Below are 6,298 nucleotides of genomic sequence, written 5' to 3'. Positions count from 1 at the left end.
ACTCGGGCTTGCCGGCCGCACCCTGCCTCTCCGGTGGTTCCCTGTGGGACACCTTGACCTGCCCTCGGGTGCCCGGAGGTTAGGGCCGGCAGTCTGGGCGTTTCTGGAAGCGATTCGCATTTTCTCAGGGCAGTGAGGCGTAGGTGGCCCCCGTGTAAATAGTAGAAGCCTGAGCGGAACAAAGAGACCAACCCTCCCCAAACATGAAAGAGTCGCGACTTGGTTCTGTGGCCCGACGACCTCCAAACAGGAGCGCCGGCTCTGCAGGGCCTCGGCGGGACCCGAGCGAGAACCTGCGCCCCGCGCGTGTGCGCCCCACGGCCGCCTCTAGACATTCGCTCTTTCTTTCACGGTGCCCTTGCGGTCAGGAGCGCAGACCCCGAAAACTCTGGGAGTGGCTCGGAGCATTCACCCCAGCCGTGGTGGTGCCCTCGCCACGCCTCGGGGGCGTCCAGCGCCCTCACCCCTCCAGACACGTTCGCTCCCACCTTGCAGTCTTCCTAACAGTTCCTCGGGCCCACAACCGTGGGCGGGTTGTTTAAGCTGATTTTCCCTGAGGATCCTCTGACGGAATTTAACTCCCAAAGAGAGGTGAAGAGGTGTGGGACGAGCACAGCAGGCACCGCCTGCAGGAGGGGCTCTCAGGACTGAGCCCTCCGGCGCCCGCCGGGAGCCGGCCCTGCGCAGCCTGCAGAGCCTCGAAAAGCAAACGTCTGGTGTTTGTAAATTACCCGGTGCGTCGGGGTGAGCGGACTGAGACCCTGAGCGCCTATGAAACACAAGGTGCTGCTCTTTTGGGACGCGGCAGGGAATACAGCAGCCCTGGCTCTAGGGAACTGATTTTTCTAAAAAGTCCTTTTCTGGTTAAGTAGATTAACTCTTATTAAGAGTTTCATTCTTTTTCTTGACACCAAGGAGTCCTGACAGATACCAGCATTCCAGCAGGCTTCTCCTAGCTTTGGCCCCTCTCTGGATTTTTTTTTTTTTAATTGGGAATTGAACCCAAGGCCTTTGCACTGTGCACTCAGCTACATTCCCAGCCCTTTTTTTATTTATTTAAAAAAAAATTAGGGCCGGGGATTTGGCTCAGTGGTTCCGGCGCCTGCCTCACAAGCACAAGGACCCGAGTTCGATCCCCGGTACCAAAACAAAACAAAATTTAATTTGAGATAGCATCTTGCTAAGTCACTAAGTTACCTACTAGGGCTCAAATTAAAAATATTCTTGCAGCCTCCCAGGTGGCTGGGATGCGTCACCGTGCCTAGCTTCGGGTCACGGCAAATAAGTCAGGTGCCAATCTCCAGGAGTCAGAGGAAAAGGTCCATGGCTCCGTGCAATTCCTGAGAGCCACTTCCCTCTGATCACCACTAGAAGAGACCGGAGAGCTGCGGGGGAGAGCGCCCTGTGGCTGCGAGGAGCACCAGCATCAGAGAAGCTCTGCAGAGGGCTGCAGACATGCCTCCGGATGAGCAGTGCATTGTGCCTCATTATGACTTGTTTCAAGTCTAATCCTCTTCCCCAGAAGCTTTCTTCTTACGGTCTCCCAAAACCCAGAGGGTTTATCCTAGGATTAGTCAGAGTCCCAGGAGAGAAGCTGGCTGAGGTGGCCAGACTGCACACTGCTTTCCCACAGGGCAGCACAGTTCTCTAACATGGCTAAAGCTCTATCCTGCAGCAAGTTGGGTTGCGGTGGGTTCTCTGTGGGGGCCTCGGTGACTAGGCTGGAAACTCCTACAAATTTTGGAGCCAGATTGCATAATGCGAGCTGAGCATGATTCCAGTTGAAAAGAGCATGTTTGCAGCTAAAAATAGCTTAGTCACAAAACAGCACATCTAGAAACCATGAGGCTGGGGGAGGAGCAAAATTAAATAATAGTCACCAAGCGTTCTAGAACACCTGTCCCCATCACTCAAGGTGCGCACTCCTAGCACCATGCTTTGGCCGGCCCTGCCCTGGAACCAAAAAGCAAAAATAACCCAACTGACCTAGTTAAATGAGGAAACATGACCACACCGTGAAGCAGGCCACCCATTCAGGTGGCTTCTCCAGCCCAGGGCTCCTTGGGGATTGAGCTCTGTGCTCAAAAAGAGTGAGCTGTTGCAAAGCCTGCACCAGGCGTGCTAGGTTTACAGATGACCTGAAAGTGGGCTGAGTTCAGTCTGAAATCCACCCTCCTGGGTGTGTTCTCCATGTTCATGCATGTGCTATGTTCATACCAAAGGCCTGAAACACAGTCCTGGGCTCCTTCTAAAGAACATAGGGGCCTCAGGATCCACTGCTCAGACTTGCAAAGAGCCAAGCATTGGAAAAGGAATATTTGGTTCCATACCGGAAAGTACTTTCAAACAGTAGCACAGGTGTATTTGGAATGGTCGATCCAGTAAAGGAGTAGGGATGTCCTGCCTGGGTACCAAGGAAGCTAAGCCTTTGGAACGATTAAGACTATGAGTACGCAAACACAAGAAAGGGCTGTGGGCAGACAAAAAGAAAGAAGGCTGTCTCCTACCCCAACCCCATCATTCACCAGCTGTGTGACCTGGGCAAATGCTCCCCTCTGTGCCTCTTCTTCTTAAAACCAGTGTACAGCCGATCGTGGTGGCACACACCTATTGTACTAGCACTCCAGAAAGCTGAGGCAGGAGGATTGAAAGTTCAAATCCTGCCTGGGAAACTTAGCAACTTAATGAGAACATGACTCTAAAAAAAAAAAAGAAAATTTAAATAAAAGGCTGGGGATATAGCTCAGTGCAAAGGCCCTGGGTTCAATCCCCCATTAAAACAGAAATAAATAAATAACCTGTGTACAATGCCTATTCCTCTCCAACCTCACCAAAATACTGGGAAGGTGAACAGGACATTTGTGCAAGTTATCTGTGTTGGGTTCTATAACTAGAGCAGTGAAGGTCTCCGTGCCTCACAATCACCTGGGTGAGCTGTCAAAACTGCAGTACCTAGGTGGCACCACGGAGATTCTGGGGTGGGTGCCAGGCATGGGAAGAAGTAAAAAGCTCCCCAGGTTGTTCTAAGGTGCATCTAGGGCTGAGAACCCCAAGCCATTTCCCAGGGAGGAATGGGAGAGGAAAGAGCCTCAGATTCTCCCACTGTTGCAAGTGTCCAAGGCAGAGCCTTCCATGAGGGTAGACAAGTTGTCTCATTTCCAGTCACCCTCTCACCAGCTTCTACCTTCACCCTCTGCCATCTGTAACCAGCAAGGGAATGAGTTATTCCTCAAAGATGGTGGGCACTTTTATTGCTTTTAATGGAGATGACATCCTAAGTAGCAATTTTATGCAGTACCGTATTTCCATGAAAATAAGACCTAATCAGAAAATAAGCCCTAGCATGATTTTTTTTTTTTCAGGCTGCTTGGAATATAAGCCCTTCCCTAAAAATAAGCCCCAGTTAAGATCATCAGCCAGATGGAGGCATTTAGTATGTCTATCATAACATGCAGCAGATATACCGAATTATAGTCAGTCCCCAACTTCTGAACTTTCAAGTTGTGAATTTTCACAGATATGAACAGACCTTGCATTATGTACACATAAACAAATCATGGAAGTAGCTCATGTGTCTGCTGGACATGGTCACAGTTGTGCTGTTGTGTGCCTGCTGTACAGTGTGGTAGTGCACAGCAGTACAGGGCACTACAGTCAGAGCCCAGGGTGTCCGGAGACGAGAAGAAAAGCAGTGATGTGGAGGTTGTTTTCATATGCTTTACACTGTATATTTGTGTCAAAGGTGTATAAGACTCACTGTGTCAGACTTAAGGAACAAATCTGACTTATGAATGTTCTCCAGGACAGAACCTGTTCATAAGTCAGGGATTACCGTATAAAATAATATTAATATATAATTAAATATAAACATTATTGACATTAAAACTAAAAATAAATGATAATATAAATCATAGTTAAGTATTTGTAAATACCCAAGTGGGCACCTTTGGATGAAAGGTAAATGCCTATGTGAACAGATGAACTTGAGATATTGCCAAATGACCATCAAAATACAGACACAACACACGAATAACATGTGCACTTGATAATGAATTCACATGGTTGTGCCTGACATGAATCTTCATAATCCAATACATCGTGTGTCATAATAATGCATGACCAGCAGGCTACATGGACAATAAGCGCTCATTTAAGGAGAGCTCCATTGCTGGACATGTAAGATTGGAGCCAATGTTTCTACAGGAAATGGAGTCACAAGAAATTCAGGCTGCAACTCGGGGTTTGGAGAGTGATGACGATGTTCCAGAGGAAGATGACATGAGTATATCTGAATAAATGTAGTTTTTACACATGAATAAATGTACATTTTGTACATGAATACAGGAATAAATGTGGATTTTGTACATGAATAAAGGAATAAATGTAGATTGTTGCATATAAATAAATGTAGAATGTCATACATGAAAAAATAAGACACACTCTGAAAATAAGCTCTATTGTGTCTTTGGAGCAAAAACTAATATAAGCCCCAATCTTATTTTCAGGGAAATACTATATGTCTAGTCTTTACAATGAAAAGGCTTTCTCTTTTAGGATTCATTTATTGTAGGAACATGTGTAACCAGCCAAGGGGCTTAATGTTTGTTTGTTTGTTTTTGGTACTGGGGATTGAACTCCGGACCTTGTGCTTTCCAGGTAGGCGGTGGAACCACTGAGCTAAATCCCCAGCCCTGAGGGGCTTAATGTTATCAATCATATCCAGAACAGCCTGCTGCCTTCACCTTGTATTTCAAGGAATTCATTCATTGTCCTCCTGTAGGGGACAATGAGCCCTCCATGGTACCTTAAGTCAGTATTAGCAGGGGACACCATCTAGCTGTCACTATAACAAGGGTGGGACCCACTGCTTGTAGGCCTACAGCAAGGCAGTACTTCATGAGGGAAGGGGCACACAACTGCAAAACCACTCACCTCATGGTCAGGGAACAAAAAGAGAGCAAGAGGAAAGGGCTGGATCCCACAATTCCCTTTGGGGCCATTGCTGGTGTCCTGAAGACTGTCCTCTATGCCCTACCCCTTGATGTTTCCACCCCCCCCATAGCAACACTCCAAGAACAATGGACCTTTGGAAGGCACTGAATTCCACACTCTAGCAGATGCTTAGTGTTAAGCTCAGTCTCCTGCTATACAATGTGAATGGTGCAAAGCAGGGGACCCACAGAAGTCCTGATGTCTCAGTGGGGGATGCTGCATCCCTACCTCCCATAGGCTACGTGACCCAGCTCACTAATGCACTTCTTGTGAAAAGGAAGAATAGCTTCTCCTCATCCTTCCTAGGTTCACAGCTGAGGCCCCTAAAACTAAAAACAGATTCATAAGAGTAAAGCACTCAAATTTGTTTACTATAACTATATATATTTATTTATTCACTATAACAAGAACTTTCAGAGAAAGGAAGGAAGAGTTGAACCTGTTTTTCACAGTAGGTTTGCTGAAGAGTAGGCAGTCATAGGATGATGGGGCAGAGTCCGATCTGATGGTGGTAAAAGGTGGGAATCTGGCAAGCCCAGTTTGTTGGGGTTCTGCTCTGTGACTCTGTGAGTTCAGAGACAAAGACACTCCTCTCCTGTGAGCTGCTTCCAGGGAGAAGAAAGAGGAAGGAACAGAGACCTTCCTGCTTCTGTAGTTTTCTCAAATCCCTTCAGCTGAAATGATCCAATCTGCCAATGTGCAGGCTGTCCCGAGCCACCACTACTGCTTGTTCTGCTCTCTCAGTCCCTACAGGCGGGCTGTATCCCTACTCTTGTAAGTCCTAGAGGACCCACTGCTTAGCCCGTTCCTCCCAGCAGCCTGTAAGTCTGTTCTCTGCCTTTGAATGCACTCTTTGTGCTCCTGCTATGTGAATTTAAAAGCTGGAAGGAGCTGGAAACCTTGGATGAGACACCAAAGAGCTCAGAAAGGTCATACAGTTGAGTGTTCAAGAGCATAGGAACCCAAAAGGCCTGGATTTGAATCCCGACTCCCTCACTTACTAACCATATACTCTTGGATAACATACTTAATCTGTCTGAGACTTATCCAACCTGTCTGAGCCTCGGTTTGCTCAACAGAAAGGTGAAGTTTATTGCCGAGTCCATGCTATCACATTGGTGTAAGGATTAAATAGGTTGCACCAGGTATCACCGGATACCACAAATGTTGGCTTCTGGTACCACTGTTATATTAATGAGTGTGAGCTGGGTGTGGTGGTGCATGCCTGTAATCGCAGCACTTGGGGGAGGCTGAGGCAGGAGGATCACTGTGAGTTCGAGACCAGACTGGGCTACATAGTGAGTTC

This window comes from Fukomys damarensis, unplaced genomic scaffold, assembly GCF_012274545.1.
Source record: "Fukomys damarensis isolate Sample0158 unplaced genomic scaffold, DMR_v1.0_HiC HiC_scaffold_4, whole genome shotgun sequence".
Classification (NCBI taxonomy): domain Eukaryota; kingdom Metazoa; phylum Chordata; class Mammalia; order Rodentia; family Bathyergidae; genus Fukomys; species Fukomys damarensis.
The sequence above is the reverse complement of the archived record's forward strand: the minus strand, read 5'-3'. Positions refer to the sequence as shown.